The sequence below is a fragment of the Battus philenor genome, unplaced genomic scaffold (genome assembly GCF_028537555.1).
Source record: "Battus philenor isolate CCGP_79_NKW_IND1 unplaced genomic scaffold, ilBatPhil1.0.hap1 SCAF_74, whole genome shotgun sequence".
Lineage (NCBI taxonomy): Eukaryota > Metazoa > Arthropoda > Insecta > Lepidoptera > Papilionidae > Battus > Battus philenor.
The window spans coordinates 4,927-23,370 of record NW_027181742.1 but is presented as its reverse complement, the minus strand read 5'-3'; the positions used below and the strand labels follow the sequence as shown (position 1 = coordinate 23,370).

General features: G+C 19.3%; 4 pseudogenes; 1 reads left to right on the top strand and 3 right to left on the bottom strand.

Annotated features, from left to right (window-relative positions):
• Positions 1–252: 252 nt before the first annotated feature.
• On the bottom strand, positions 253–2,625 carry LOC137931426 (NADH-ubiquinone oxidoreductase chain 1-like; annotated as a pseudogene).
• Positions 2,626–7,796: 5,171 nt separating this feature from the next.
• Positions 7,797–9,415, top strand: LOC137931423 (ATP synthase subunit a-like; annotated as a pseudogene).
• An 812-nt stretch (positions 9,416–10,227) lies between these two features.
• LOC137931424 (NADH-ubiquinone oxidoreductase chain 5-like) lies at positions 10,228–12,563 on the bottom strand (annotated as a pseudogene).
• Positions 12,564–15,563: 3,000 nt separating this feature from the next.
• On the bottom strand, positions 15,564–17,931 carry LOC137931427 (NADH-ubiquinone oxidoreductase chain 1-like; annotated as a pseudogene).
• Between the last annotated feature and the right edge of the window lie 513 nt (positions 17,932–18,444).

Here is an 18,444-nt window from a genome sequence, read left to right as displayed (position 1 = left end):
TATTTTCTGAATTATAATTATTACTATTTTTTTATTAACTTGAATTGGAGCACGACCAGTTGAAGACCCTTACATTATTACTGGCCAATTATTAACTATTATATACTTTTCTTATTTTATTATTAATCCTATTATTAATAAATTTTGAGATAACTTAATTTTTAATTAATACTTAAATTAATGAGCTTGTATAAGCATTTGTTTTGAAAACTTAAGAAAGAATACTTATTCTATTAATTTATACTAAAAATATTATTTAATTTAAAAAAATTTTTACCCCAATAAAAAATAATAAAAAATTTAATGAAATAGGTAAATACCCTTTTCAAGATAAATATATTAATTTATCATAACGATATCGAGGTAAAGTTCCCCGCACTCAAATAAATAAAAAAGAAATAAAAAACTAATTTTAAATAAAAAATTAATCTAAGCCTATAACCTCCTATATATATTAAAATAAATAATAATCTTATGAATAAAATTCTAGAATATTCTGCTAAAAAAATTAAAGCAAATCCCCCTCTTCTATACTCAATATTAAACCCTGATACTAATTCTCTTTCCCCTTCAGCAAAATCAAAAGGAGTTCGATTAGTTTCAGCTAATCTTGACGATATTCAACATAATCTTAAAGGAATTATTAAAAATAAAAATCAAATTATTTCTTGGTAAAAAAAAAATAATATTAAATTAAAATCTATAATTAAAATAATTCTTGATAATATAATTAAAGCTAATCTAACTTCATAAGAAATAGTTTGAGCAACTGCTCGTAAACCTCCCAATAAAGCATAATTAGAATTAGAAGATCATCCAGCAACCATAACAGTATAAACTCCTAAACTAGTACAACATAAAAAAAATAAAATTCCTAAATTAAATCTAATTATATTAAAATAATAAGGAATTAATATTCATAATATTAAAGAAATAATAAATCTAATAACAGGAGAAAAATAATAAGATATATAATTAGAATAATTAGGAAAAGTATGCTCCTTAGTAAATAATTTAATAGCATCAGAAAAAGGCTGTAAAATTCCTATAAAACCAACTTTATTAGGTCCTTTTCGAATTTGAATATAACCTAAAACTTTACGTTCTAATAAAGTTAAAAAAGCAACCCCTACTAAAACACCAATAATTATAATTAATATTCCAATAATAAATAATATTATATCTTTTAGTATCATTTACTATATATATAAATAATTATATATTCATGACTTCTAAAATCATTACATTTTTTCTGCCAAAATAGTTATTAATTTATTAATAACATTCATTTTATAAAAATTATTTTTAATATTTGATCCTTTCGTACTAAAATATTATATTTTTCTAAAGATAGAAACCAACCTGGGCTCACACCGGTTTGAACTCAGATCATGTAAGATTTTAATGATCGAACAGATCAAAAATTTTAAACTTTTGCATTTAAATTTTATCTTAATCCAACATCGAGGTCGCAAACTTTTTTTCTTATAAGAACTAAAAAAAAAAATTACGCTGTTATCCCTAAGGTAATTTTTTCTTATAATCATTATTAATGGATCATTAAATCATAAATTAATGTTAAATTTTAAAAAAAGTTATTTTAATTTTTCTATCACCCCAATAAAATAATTTAATTAATTCTAATTTTAAAATTTATATATTAATAATTAATTAATTAAATTATAAAACTCTATAGGGTCTTCTCGTCTTTTAAAATTATTTTAACTTTTTAATTAAAAAATTAAATTTTATTAATTAAGTAGAGACAGTTTATATCTCATCCAATCTTTCATACAAGTCACCAATTAAGAGACTATTGATTATGCTACCTTTGTACAGTCAAAATACTGCAGCCCTTTAATAATTTATCAGTGGGCAGATTAGACTTTATATTATTTTCAAAAAGACATGTTTTTGATAAACAAGTGAATATAAATTTTTGCCTAATTCCTTTACTTAATTTTTTAATAAATATAAATTTATTATCTACATTTTAATATACTAATTTTATCATTATAATTAATTTTTATTTAATTATAAATTATTTTTTTATAAAAAAATTAAATATTTAATTTTAAATTTTAAAATAAATTAAATTATTTATAAAAAATTATAATTTATTAACAATATAAATTCTAAAATTTTAAATTATAAATTTAATTTATATATTATAATATTTTATTTTAAAGCTTATCCCTTAAAATATTGAATATTTTTTAATAAAAATTTAATTAATAAAAATTATATAATAAAATATTTTAAATTAAATTTTTTTCTAAAAAAACTAGATATATTTAAAAACGATTAACATTTCATTTCTAATTAATTATTAAAAATAATTATTCAACATTAACTTTTATAATTAATTAACTCTTTTAAATTCGAGAATTTTTTTTCATAAAAAATTTTATTAATAAACTCTGATACACAAGATACAATAAATTAAATTTACTTTTATTTTGATTAATTTTCAAATATTTAAAATTTATTTTACAATACTAATTCACTATAAAATTTTTAATTTTTTCTTTATAAATACTTTAACCCCCATTAAATATCTATATTTTAAAAATTTTTTTATTATTTTTTATTTATTAATTTTTCCCCCTCAAATTAATTATTAATATAATATCTTTTCAATGTAAATGAAATACTTTTTCAAGCTCTAATTTGTTCTTTCTAGAAACACTTTCCAGTACCTCTACTTTGTTACGACTTATTTCAATTTATAAATGAAAGCGACGGGCAATATGTACATATTTTAATTTAAAATCATTTTATTAAACTAAATAAAATTACATTTAAATCCACCTTCCAATATTTTTTAAAAAATATTATCCATTTAATTATTTCTTATTGTAATCCATTATATTCTTAATTATAATCTGCATCTTGATCTGAGTTAAATTTTTATTTAAATTTTAAAATATTATTTTTATAAAAAAATATTTTTTTAACAACGATATACAAAATTAAATAATTAAGTAAATTTATTCGTGGATTATCAATTAATAAACAGATTCCTCTAAATGAACTAAAATACCGCCAAATTATTTAAGTTTTTATAAATAATTATATACTATTTTAGCATTTTAAATTTAATTTTTAATAATAGGGTATCTAATCCTAGTTTTTTGAAAAAAATTTAATAATTCATATTTTATAATGAAAATTTTAATTTATTAAAATTTCACTTAATAATTAATTATTTATTTTCTTTAAAATAATATTAATTATATACTGATAAAATTTAAATTATTTTTTGTATAACCGCAACTGCTGGCACAAAATTTGTTAATAATTTATTAAATAATACTAAATCTTAATTTCTTAAATTTTTAATTTTAATTACTACTATATTTTAATTTTAAAAATTATTAAAATAATTAAAAATTAACACTAAAATTTATATGTAAAACAAATTTAAATTAAAATATTTAAAACCATAAAAAATTTATTTATATATTTAATTTTTGACATATAGATTTTTTTTTTTTTTTTTTTTATATTAAAATATTTATTAGAAATTATTAAATTTTATTTATTATTCTTTCTCTTTTCTTCTATATTAATTAAATAATTAATTTTATAAAATAAACAATTTATATTAATTAAATAATATAAAATTAATATAATATTATTTATAAAATACAATTTTTTATTTATATTATTAATTATATTAATATATTTAAATATTTTATTATAATATTTAATTTAATAATTAATTAAATATTTAATATATATATATATATATATATATATATATATATTAAAGAAAAAAATTATAAATAAATTCAATTTATTTTTTTTTTAACAATTAATTTCCTTTTAAATTTAATTTATTTTTCTTACTTAATATAATTTATTAACCATTGCTCATTAATTTTTTATAAATATAAAAAATTAATAAATTAAAAATAAGCTAAATTTAAGCTTTTGGGTTCATACCTCAAATATAAAGGTAATTCCTTTTTTTTTAAAAATAAAGTGCCTGAAAAAAAGGATTATTCTGATAGGATAAATAATGTAGAATTCTACCTTTATTATATTTTATAGAATCAAACTATATCTAATAATATCAAAAATTATTGTGCTTCTTACACTAAAATATAAATATTAATAATTGAATTTTTAGTTCTTTATAATCCCCCTATTATAAATTTTCCTAAATATTAATTCAAATAAAATATTTTTTTATTTTATTCTATTTTTTAGAACTTTAATTTCCATTTCTTCTAATTCTTGGCTTGGATGTTGAATTGGACTAGAAATTAATTTACTTAGATTTATCCCCCTTATTTCTAATTCTAAAAATCTTTTATCTTCTGAAGCAGCTTTAAAATATTTCCTTACTCAAGCAATTGCTTCTATTAATTTTTTATTTTCAATTTTAATTAAAATAATTATAATTAAAAGATTTGAAATTAATTATTTTTTATCTATTATAATTAATTCTTCTATATTAATAAAAATAGGATCAGCCCCTTTTCATTTTTGATTTCCCAATATTATTGAAGGATTATCATGATTTAATTGTTTTATTATTATAACTTGACAAAAAATTTCCCCCATAATTTTATTGTCTTATTATATAAATTATAACTTTTTAATTATAATTATAATTCTCAATGCTATTATTGGTGCTTTAGGAGGATTTAACCAAACATCTTTACGAAAACTTATATCTTTTTCATCAATTAATAATTTAGGATGAATATTAGCAGCTTTAATAATTAGAGAAAACTTATGAATATTTTATTTAATTTTTTATTCATTTTTAATTAGAATTATATGCTTTTTATTTAATTTTTTAAATGTTTACTTTATTAATCAATTATTTATTATTAACATAAATTCTTTAATTAAAATTTCTTTCCTGATTAATTTTTTATCATTAGGAGGATTACCACCATTTTTAGGTTTTTTCCCTAAATGAATTATTATTAATTTTTTATTAAATAATCAACTTTTTTTTATTACTTTTATTTTTATTATAATAAGTTTAATTTTATTATTTTATTATATTCGAATTGTTTATTCATCACTAATATTTAATTATCTAAAAAATAAAATGATTTAAATTTTTTTCTAAAATTAACTCATTATTTATTATTAATTTACTAAGTATAATTTCTTTACTAGGAATAATCTTAAGAACTTTTTTTTTTTATGTAAGGTTTTAAGTTATATAAACTAATAATCTTCAAAATTATAAAAAAAAGAAATTCTTTAAGCCTTAGTAAAAAAAAAATTACTCCTTAAAATTTGCAATTTTACATCATTATTGACTATAAGACTTAATTAATAAAAGAGATTATTTCTCATAAATAAATTTACAATTTATCGCTTATATTTCAGCCATTTTATTAGCGAAAATGACTATATTCTACTAATCATAAAGATATTGGAACATTATATTTTATTTTTGGAATTTGAGCTGGAATTTTAGGCACTTCTTTAAGTTTATTAATTCGAACTGAATTAGGAAATCCTGGCTCTTTAATTGGAGATGATCAAATTTATAATACTATTGTTACAGCTCATGCTTTTATTATAATTTTTTTTATAGTTTATACCAATCATAATCGGAGGATTTGGTAATTGATTAGTCCCTTTAATATTAGGAGCTCCTGATATAGCCTTTCCTCGAATAAATAATATAAGATTTTGACTTTTACCCCCTTCTTTAACTTTATTAATTTCTAGAAGAATTGTTGAAAATGGAGCAGGCACAGGATGAACAGTTTACCCCCCTCTTTCTTCTAATATTGCACATAGAGGCAGATCAGTTGATCTAGCTATTTTTTCCTTACACTTAGCAGGAATTTCTTCCATTCTAGGAGCAATTAATTTTATTACAACAATTATTAATATACGAGTTAATAACATATCTTTCGATCAAATACCTTTATTTGTAATGAGCAGTAGGTATTACAGCTTTATTATTACTTCTATCTCTCCCTGTTTTAGCTGGAGCTATTACTATACTTCTCACAGATCGTAATCTTAATACTTCTTTCTTTGATCCTGCTGGAGGAGGAGATCCTATCTTATATCAACATTTATTTTGATTTTTTGGCCATCCTGAAGTTTATATTTTAATTTTACCTGGATTTGGAATAATTTCTCATATTATTTCTCAAGAAAGAGGTAAAAAAAGAAACTTTTGGTTGTTTAGGAATAATTTATGCTATAATAGCAATTGGCCTTTTAGGATTTATTGTTTGAGCTCATCATATATTTACAGTAGGAATAGATATTGATACTCGAGCTTACTTTACCTCAGCCACAATAATTATTGCCGTACCTACGGGAATTAAAATTTTCAGTTGACTCGCCACTTTACATGGAACACAAATTAATTACAGTCCTTCTATTTTATGAAGTTTAGGATTTATTTTTCTTTTCACTGTTGGAGGATTAACTGGTGTAATTTTAGCAAATTCATCTATTGATGTTTCCCTTCATGATACTTATTATGTAGTAGCTCATTTTCATTATGTCTTATCTATAGGAGCTGTATTTGCAATTATAGGAGGATTTATTCACTGATATCCTTTATTTTCAGGTCTTTCCCTTAATCCTTTTCTTTTAAAAATTCAATTTTTTACAATATTTATTGGAGTAAATTTAACTTTTTTTCCTCAACATTTTTTAGGATTAGCAGGAATACCTCGTCGATATTCTGATTATCCTGACAGTTTCATTTCTTGAAATATCATTTCCTCTTTTGGCTCTTATATTTCTTTATTATCTATAATAATAATAATATTAATTATTTGAGAATCAATAATTAATAAACGAATAATTTTATTCTCCCTTAATATATCATCTTCTATTGAATGACTGCAAAATTTACCTCCAGCAGAACATTCTTATAATGAACTTCCTATTTTAAGAAATTTCTAATATGGCAGATTATATGTAATGGATTTAAACCCCATTTATAAAGGATTATCCTTTTTTTAGAAATGGCAACCTGATCTAACTTTAATCTCCAAAATGGAGCATCTCCCCTAATAGAACAAATTATTTTTTTTCATGATCATACTTTAGTTATTTTAATTATAATTACTATTTTAGTTAGATATTTAATGATTAACTTATTTTTTAATAATTATATTAATCGATTTTTACTAGAAGGTCAAATAATTGAACTAATTTGAACAATCATTCCAGCTATCACCCTAATTTTTGTAGCTTTACCTTCTCTTCGTCTTTTATATCTATTAGATGAACTTAATAATCCATTAATCACCTTAAAATCTATTGGCCATCAATGATATTGAAGCTATGAATACTCTGACTTTAATAATATTGAATTTGATTCTTATATAATTCAATATAATAATTCAGAAATAAAAAATTTCCGTTTATTAGATGTTGATAATCGTATTGTCTTACCTATAAATAATCAAATTCGTATTATAATTACAGCAACAGATGTAATTCATTCGTGAACTATCCCTTCTCTAGGAGTTAAAATTGATGCTAATCCTGGTCGACTCAATCAAGGAAATCTTTATATTAATCGCCCAGGAATTTTTTATGGTCAATGTTCTGAAATTTGTGGATCAAATCATAGATTTATACCTATTGTAATTGAAAGAATTTCTATTAAAAATTTTATTAATTGAATTAATAATTATTCTTCATTAGATGACTGAAAGCAAGTATTGGTCTCTTAAACCACTTAATAGTAAATTAGCAATTACTTCTAATGAAAGAATTAGTTAAATTTATAACATAAATATGTCAAATTTATATTATTACTAAAGTAATATTCTTTTATTCCTCAAATAATACCCATTAATTGAATTTTATCTTTTTTTTTTTTTATTTGTATCTTTATTTTATTTAATATTATAAATTATTATATTTTTTTAAATAAAAATAATTTTAATAATAATCAAAATAAAAATATTAAAAAAAATTTTAACTGAAAATGATAAGTAATTTATTTTCAATTTTTGATCCTTCAACTAATTTATTTAATCTACAATTAAATTGAATTAGAACCTTTATTGGTTTAATTATTATTCCATATTCATTTTGATTTATTCCCAATCGTAAATTTGTTTTTTGAAATTTAATTCTTAATAAATTACACAATGAATTTAAAACTTTATTAGGTCCTAATAGATTTAATGGATCAACTTTTATTTTTATTTCATTATTTTCTTTTATTTTATTTAATAATTTTTTAGGACTATTTCCTTATATTTTTACTAGAACAAGTCATTTAACAATTTCTCTCTCTATCTCCCTTTCATTATGATTAAGATTCATACTATATGGTTGAATTAATAATTACCAACATATATTTATTCACATAATTCCTCAAGGAACTCCTAGTATTCTTATACCTTTTATAGTATTAATTGAAACAATTAGTAATATTATTCGACCAGGAACATTAGCAGTTCGACTAACTGCTAATATAATTGCAGGTCATCTTCTTCTTACATTATTAAGAAATACTGGAATTAATATACCTTCCTATATATTAATTTTTCTAATTTTTATTCAAATTTTATTATTAATTCTTGAATCAGCAGTTGCAATTATTCAATCTTATGTAATTTCTATTCTTAGAACATTATATTCTAGTGAAACTAATTAATGACAATACACAATAATCACCCTTACCACTTAGTAGATTTTAGTCCTTGACCTTTAACAGGATCCATTGGAGTAATAACTTTAGTTACAGGAATAATTAAATGATTTCACAATTTTAACATAAATTTAATAATTTTAGGCTACATAATTATTTTATTAACAATATATCAATGATGACGAGATATTTGTCGAGAAGGTACTTTCCAAGGTAAACATACTTTATTTGTATCAAAAGGTTTACGATGAGGAATAATTCTTTTTATTATCTCTGAAGTATTTTTCTTTATTTCATTTTTTTGAGCTTTTTTTCATAGTAGTCTTTCACCTAATATTGAAATTGGGGCAATATGACCTCCCTTTAGAATTATCCCATTTAACCCCTTTCAAATTCCATTATTAAATACAATTATTTTAATTACCTCAGGAATTACAGTCACCTGAGCTCACCATGCAATTATAGAAAATAATTTTTCTCAAATAACTCAAGGATTATTTATTACTATTATATTAGGAATTTATTTTTCTATTCTACAAGCATATGAATATTTTGAAGCTTCTTTTTCTATTGCAGATAGAATTTATGGTTCTACTTTTTTTGTAGCAACAGGATTTCATGGACTTCATGTAATTATTGGAACAATTTTCCTTTCTATTTGTCTTATCCGTCATTTAAATTTCCATTTTTCTAATAATCATCATTTTGGATTTGAAGCAGCAGCATGATATTGACATTTTGTTGATGTAGTATGATTATTCCTTTATATTTCAATTTATTGATGAGGAAACTAATTTATTTATATAATATATTTAGTATATTTGACTTCCAATCAAAAAGTTTAATTTAATTTAATATAAATAATTAATTTATTATTAACATTAACTATTATAATTATATTAATTTCTAATATTTTAATACTTTTATCCTTAATCTTATCAAAAAAATCATTTATAGATCGAGAAAAAAATTCTCCATTTGAATGTGGATTTGATCCCAAATCTTCTGCACGAATACCATTTTCTCTTCATTTTTTTTTAATTACTATAATTTTTTTAATTTTTGATATTGAAATTGCATTAATTTTCCCTTTAATTAATTGTTTTAACTTAGTAAATTTTTCTACAATAATAAAAATTAGATTTTTTTTTTTAATTATATTATTAATTGGACTTTATCATGAATGAAATCAAAATATACTTAATTGAACAAATTAGGATTATAGTTTATAAAAAACATTTGATTTGCATTCAAAAAATATTAATTTTTAATTTATCTTAAATAAGAAGCAAATATTGCATTTAATTTCGACTTAAAAGAAAGAGTTAATAACTCCTTATTTAAATAATTAATTGAAACCAAAATAGAGGTATATCACTGTTAATGATATTATTGAATAAAAAATTCCAATTAAATTATGAAATATAAAAATTAAGCTACTAACTTAAATTATAGTGGTTAATAACCATTAATATTTCTATTTATATAGTTTATTATTAAAACATTACATTTTCATTGTAAAAATAAAAAAAAATTTTTTATAAATATTTAAAGATTTAATAATCTCCCTAATATCTTCAATATTATGCTCTTTTTATAAGCTATTTAAATTAATTAAATTAAAAATATTAAATATATAATTAATATTCATAAAATAAAACTAAATAAATAAATTTTAAAATTATTTATTTGATAAAAATTATAGTAAACAGAATAATTTTTAATAATATCAAATATACCTTGACCTCTATAAATTTCTCTTCATCCCATATCAATATTTTTTATAATATTTTGACCTAATTTTAAAAAATAATAATTTAAACCATAAGTAGATAAATTAGGTATAAATCATATTAAACATAAAAAATTTCTTAAACTATAAGTTATTAAAAATTTATTCACAGAATAAATTTTTATATTTCTAATTAAATATCCTATTAATAATCCTAATATTCTTACATAAATTACTATTATTTTTATATTAAAAGGTAAATAAATTATATAAGGATAATTAAAAATTAATCAACTTAATATTCTTCCTACTACTAATCTTATTCCTAATAATATAAATATTCTCTTTAATATTATATAATCCTCATCATATAAATTATAAACTACTAATAAATTATAATCATTAATTATTAAATAAAATAATAAACGAATAGTATAAAATATAGTTAAACCAGTAGAAAAATAATATAAAAAAAAAATTAATATATTTAAATTTCTTATACTAACTATTTCTAAAATTAAATCCTTTGAATAAAATCCAGCTAAAAAAGGAATACCGCATAAAGCTAAATTAGAAATATTTAAACATAATGAAGTTAAAGGAATATAAAATCTAATTCCTCCTATATAACGAATATCTTGAATATCATTTATTATATGAATAATAACACCCGCACATATAAACAATAAAGCCTTAAACATAGCATGAGTTAATAAATGAAAAAAAGCTAAATCAGCTAATCCTATTCTTAAAATTCTTATTATTAATCCTAATTGTCTTAAAGTAGATAAAGCAATAATTTTTTTTAAATCAAATTCATAATTAGCAGAAATACCAGCCATAAATATAGTTAACCCTGATAAAACTAATAAAAACTTTAAAAAAATTATATCAACTAACATCATATTAAATCGAATTAATAAATAAACGCCAGCAGTAACTAAAGTAGAAGAATGAACTAAAGCCGATACTGGAGTAGGAGCTGCTATTGCTGCAGGTAATCAAGATCTAAAAGGAATCTGAGCTCTCTTTGTTATAGCTGCAATAATTAATAAAAATCTAATAAATTTTATTATAAAATCATTATTTATAAAATTTAAATAAAAAATATAATTTCATCTACCATAATTTATTATTCAAGCAATAACCATTAAAATTATTACATCTCCAATACGATTAGATAAAGCAGTTAATATTCCTGCATTATAAGACTTAATATTTTGATAATAAATTACCAAACAATATGAAACTAAACCTAACCCATCTCATCCTAAAAAAATTCTAATTATATTAGGTCTAATAATCAATAAAACTATCGATAATACAAATAATAAAACTAAAATAATAAATCGATTTAAATTTAACTCTGAATGTATATATCTTCCTCTATAATAAATTACAGAAGAAGAAATTATTAAAACAAATATTAAAAATAATAAAGATATTCAATCCAATAAAATAGACATTACTACTCTTATAGACCTAAAAGAAATAATTTCCCACTCTAAAAATAAAGTTAAATTCTCCATAATAAAATATATTATAAAAAAAAAACTTATTATTCTAAAAAAAAATAAAAAAAAAAATCTAATAAAACAAATAGAATATCTTTTAATGATTTAAAATGAAATTTCATATTTTTGACTCCACAAATCAATATTTTATATTTAAATTATTTAAATAAAATCAAATAAAAAAATAATCAATTTTTAAAACTAAAACATTAAGAGGTAATCAATGTAATATTAATATTAAATATTCCCGTGATACCCCTGTATAAAATCTATAAATTCCTAAATTATATTTTCCATGTTGTGTATAAGAATATAAATATAATCTATAACCAGCTCTAAAAAAAGAAATCATAATCAAAGTAATTATTGATAATCAAGATCATCCTACTACTCTATTAATTAATCTAATCTCTCCCATTAAATTTATTGAAGGTGGAGCTGCTATATTTGAGGATATTAATAAAAATCACCACAATCTTATCGAAGGTATAAAATTTATTATCCCCTTATTAATATATAATCTTCGTCTTTGTAAACGTTCATAATTAATATTAGCTAAACAAAATATTCCTGAAGAACATAAACCATGACCAATTATTATAATATAAGAACCTACATAACCTCAGTAATTTATAGTTATAATACCACAAATCACTAATCTTATATGGGCTACTGACGAATAAGCAATTAAAGATTTCATATCAACTTGACAAAAACAATTTAATCTAATAAATAAACCACCTAATAATCTAATAACTACTCAAATAAAATTAAATTTTATTCCAATTTTTTGAAAAAGAATTATAATTCGTAAAAGTCCATAACCTCCTAATTTTAACATAATTCCAGCTAAAATTATTGAACCTGAAACCGGAGCCTCTACATGAGCCTTAGGAAGTCATAAATGAACAAAATATATAGGTATCTTTACTAAAAAAGCCAAAATTATTGATAAATATAATAAAAAATAATCTATTCTAAAAAATTTATAAAAATATATAATTATATAATTTAAGTTATGAAAAATAAAAAAAATTCCTATTAATATAGGTAAAGAAACAAATAAAGTATAAAATAATAAATAAGCTCCTGCCTGAATTCGTTCAGGTTGATAACCCCATCCAATAATTAATAATAAAGTAGGAATTAATCTTCTTTCGAAAAATAAATAAAATAAAAATAAATTTATTACACTAAAAATTAAATATAATATAATTAATAAAATTAAAACATTAAATAAAAAAAAATTTGAGTAAAATTTTATTTTATTCAAATTTTCTCTTGCTATAATTATCAATAAGCAAATTCAAATTCTTAATAAAATTAACCCATATGAAATTAAATCACAACCTATTATATATCTTAAATTTCTAAAATTATAAATATTAATACTTAAATTTATAAATAAAAATATAATCACTATTATTATTATTTGAACCATTCAAAATATATTTTTTAAAAAACATAAAGGAATTATAAAAATTATTATAAATAAAAATTTTATCATTTTATAATAAATTAAATCTTTGAAAATAATCATTACCATGAGTACGAATTATAGAAACTAAAATTGATAAACCTAAAGCTCCTTCACATACTGAAAATAATAAAAAAACTATTATTATATAAGTATCATTTTCTATATTATTAAAAGTAATAACAAAAAAAAAAAAAATTCTTAAAACAATAAATTCTAAACTTAATAAAACAATTAATAAATGTTTATGTTTAGAGGCAAAAATTATATTCCCAAAAATAAATATAATTAAAATAACTATTATCATATTTATTATCATTAGTAGTTTTTATAGTTTAAATAAAACATTGGTCTTGTAAATCAAAAATAAGTCTTTTTCTTTAAAAACTTCAAAGAAAAAGAATTTCTTTATCTATAATCTCCAAAATTATTATTTTTATTAAAATATTCTTTGATATCATTAAAATTTTTATTTCATTAATAATTATATTATTTTCTTTTATTATATTATTTTTAAATCATCCTTTATCAATAGGATTAATAATTCTTATTCAAACTTTACTTACTTGTATACTATCTGGCATATTATTAAATACTTATTGATTTTCCTATATTTTATTCCTAGTATTTTTAGGAGGATTATTAGTTTTATTTATTTATGTTTCTAGAATTGCCTCCAATGAAATATTTAATATTAATATTTATTTAAAAAATATTTTTCTATTTTTTTCTATTATTATTTTCTTTATTTCAATAATATATATATATATAATATAAATTGACTTAATTTCTTCTTCAATTATGAAATAAATGATATTCTTAATCCTTATATTTTTTTTAATAATGAAAATAAAATTAATTTATCTAAATTATATAATAATCAAACATATTTTTTAATAACAATAATAATTATTTATTTATTTATTGCACTCGTAGCAGTAGTAAAAATTACAAATATTTTTTTCGGCCCACTTCGTTCATCTAATTTCTAATGATAAATAAATTTTCAACCTTACGAAAAACCCATCCTTTACTTAAAATTATTAACAGTTCATTAATTGATCTTCCTTCTCCTTCTAATATTTCCATTTGATGAAATTTTGGATCTCTTTTAGCTTTATGTCTTATTATTCAAATTTTAACAGGTTTATTTTTAACTATATATTATACAGCAAATATTGAAATAGCATTTTATAGTGTTAATTATATTTGTCGAAATGTAAATTATGGTTGATTAATTCGAACATTACATGCCAATGGAGCTTCTTTTTTTTTTATTTGTATTTATTTACATATTGGACGAGGAATTTATTATGAATCTTTCAATTTAAAATTTACTTGAATAATTGGAGTTATTATTTTATTTGTTCTAATGGCAACTGCATTTATAGGATATGTTTTACCATGAGGACAAATATCTTTTTGAGGAGCTACTGTTATTACAAATCTTCTTTCAGCTATTCCTTATTTAGGAACTATATTAGTAAATTGAATTTGAGGAGGATTTGCTGTAGATAATGCTACTCTAACTCGATTTTATTCTTTCCATTTTTTATTTCCTTTTATTATTCTTATATTAACAATAATTCACCTTTTATTCTTACATCAAACAGGATCTAATAATCCATTAGGAATTAATAGTAATTTAGATAAAATTCCTTTTCACCCATTTTTTACATTTAAGGATTTAATTGGATTCATTATTTTAATTTTATTATTAACTCTTTTAACTTTAACTAATCCTTATTTATTGGGAGATCCAGATAATTTTATTCCTGCTAATCCATTAGTAACTCCTATCCATATTCAACCTGAATGATATTTCTTATTCGCTTATGCAATTTTACGATCTATTCCTAATAAATTAGGAGGAGTAATTGCTTTAGTTATATCTATCTTAATTTTAATTATCTTACCATTTACATTTAATAAAAAAATACAAGGAATTCAATTCTATCCTATTAACCAAATTATTTTCTGAATTATAATTATTACTATTTTTTTATTAACTTGAATTGGAGCACGACCAGTTGAAGACCCTTACATTATTACTGGCCAATTATTAACTATTATATACTTTTCTTATTTTATTATTAATCCTATTATTAATAAATTTTGAGATAACTTAATTTTTAATTAATACTTAAATTAATGAGCTTGTATAAGCATTTGTTTTGAAAACTTAAGAAAGAATACTTATTCTATTAATTTATACTAAAAATATTATTTAATTTAAAAAAATTTTTACCCCAATAAAAAATAATAAAAAATTTAATGAAATAGGTAAATACCCTTTTCAAGATAAATATATTAATTTATCATAACGATATCGAGGTAAAGTTCCCCGCACTCAAATAAATAAAAAAGAAATAAAAACTAATTTTAAATAAAAAATTAATCTAAGCCTATAACCTCCTATATATATTAAAATAAATAATAATCTTATGAATAAAATTCTAGAATATTCTGCTAAAAAAATTAAAGCAAATCCCCCTCTTCTATACTCAATATTAAACCCTGATACTAATTCTCTTTCCCCTTCAGCAAAATCAAAAGGAGTTCGATTAGTTTCAGCTAATCTTGACGATATTCAACATAATCTTAAAGGAATTATTAAAAATAAAAATCAAATTATTTCTTGGTAAAAAAAAAATAATATTAAATTAAAATCTATAATTAAAATAATTCTTGATAATATAATTAAAGCTAATCTAACTTCATAAGAAATAGTTTGAGCAACTGCTCGTAAACCTCCCAATAAAGCATAATTAGAATTAGAAGATCATCCAGCAACCATAACAGTATAAACTCCTAAACTAGTACAACATAAAAAAAATAAAATTCCTAAATTAAATCTAATTATATTAAAATAATAAGGAATTAATATTCATAATATTAAAGAAATAATAAATCTAATAACAGGAGAAAAATAATAAGATATATAATTAGAATAATTAGGAAAAGTATGCTCCTTAGTAAATAATTTAATAGCATCAGAAAAAGGCTGTAAAATTCCTATAAAACCAACTTTATTAGGTCCTTTTCGAATTTGAATATAACCTAAAACTTTACGTTCTAATAAAGTTAAAAAAGCAACCCCTACTAAAACACCAATAATTATAATTAATATTCCAATAATAAATAATATTATATCTTTTAGTATCATTTACTATATATATAAATAATTATATATTCATGACTTCTAAAATCATTACATTTTTTCTGCCAAAATAGTTATTAATTTATTAATAACATTCATTTTATAAAAATTATTTTTAATATTTGATCCTTTCGTACTAAAATATTATATTTTTCTAAAGATAGAAACCAACCTGGCTCACACCGGTTTGAACTCAGATCATGTAAGATTTTAATGATCGAACAGATCAAAAATTTTAAACTTTTGCATTTAAATTTTATCTTAATCCAACATCGAGGTCGCAAACTTTTTTTCTTATAAGAACTAAAAAAAAAAATTACGCTGTTATCCCTAAGGTAATTTTTTCTTATAATCATTATTAATGGATCATTAAATCATAAATTAATGTTAAATTTTAAAAAAAGTTATTTTAATTTTTCTATCACCCCAATAAAATAATTTAATTAATTCTAATTTTAAAATTTATATATTAATAATTAATTAATTAAATTATAAAACTCTATAGGGTCTTCTCGTCTTTTAAAATTATTTTAACTTTTTAATTAAAAAATTAAATTTTATTAATTAAGTAGAGACAGTTTATATCTCATCCAATCTTTCATACAAGTCACCAATTAAGAGACTATTGATTATGCTACCTTTGTACAGTCAAAATACTGCAGCCCTTTAATAATTTATCAGTGGGCAGATTAGACTTTATATTATTTTCAAAAAGACATGTTTTTGATAAACAAGTGAATATAAATTTTTGCCTAATTCCTTTACTTAATTTTTAATAAATATAAATTTATTATCTACATTTTAATATACTAATTTTATCATTATAATTAATTTTTATTTAATTATAAATTATTTTTTTATAAAAAATTAAATATTTAATTTTAAATTTTAAAATAAATTAAATTATTTATAAAAAATTATAATTTATTAACAATATAAATTCTAAAATTTTAAATTATAAATTTAATTTATATATTATAATATTTTATTTTAAAGCTTATCCCTTAAAATATTGAATATTTTTTAATAAAAATTTAATTAATAAAAATTATATAATAAAATATTTTAAATTAAATTTTTTTCTAAAAAAACTAGATATATTTAAAAACGATTAACATTTCATTTCTAATTAATTATTAAAAATAATTATTCAACATTAACTTTTATAATTAATTAACTCTTTTAAATTCGAGAATTTTTTTCATAAAAAATTTTATTAATAAACTCTGATACACAAGATACAATAAATTAAATTTACTTTTATTTTGATTAATTTTCAAATATTTAAAATTTATTTTACAATACTAATTCACTATAAAATTTTTAATTTTTTCTTTATAAATACTTTAACCCCCATTAAATATCTATATTTTAAAAATTTTTTTATTATTTTTTATTTATTAATTTTTCCCCCTCAAATTAATTATTAATATAATATCTTTTCAATGTAAATGAAATACTTTTTCAAGCTCTAATTTGTTCTTTCTAGAAACACTTTCCAGTACCTCTACTTTGTTACGACTTATTTCAATTTATAAATGAAAGCGACGGGCAATATGTACATATTTTAATTTAAAATCATTTTATTAAACTAAATAAAATTACATTTAAATCCACCTTCCAATATTTTTTAAAAAATATTATCCATTTAATTATTTCTTATTGTAATCCATTATATTCTTAATTATAATCTGCATCTTGATCTGAGTTAAATTTTTATTTAAATTTTAAAATATTATTTTTATAAAAAAATATTTTTTTAACAACGATATACAAAATTAAATAATTAAGTAAATTTATTCGTGGATTATCAATTAATAAACAGATTCCTCTAAATGAACTAAAATACCGCCAAATTATTTAAGTTTTTATAAATAATTATATACTATTTTAGCATTTTAAATTTAATTTTTAATAATAGGGTATCTAATCCTAGTTTTTGAA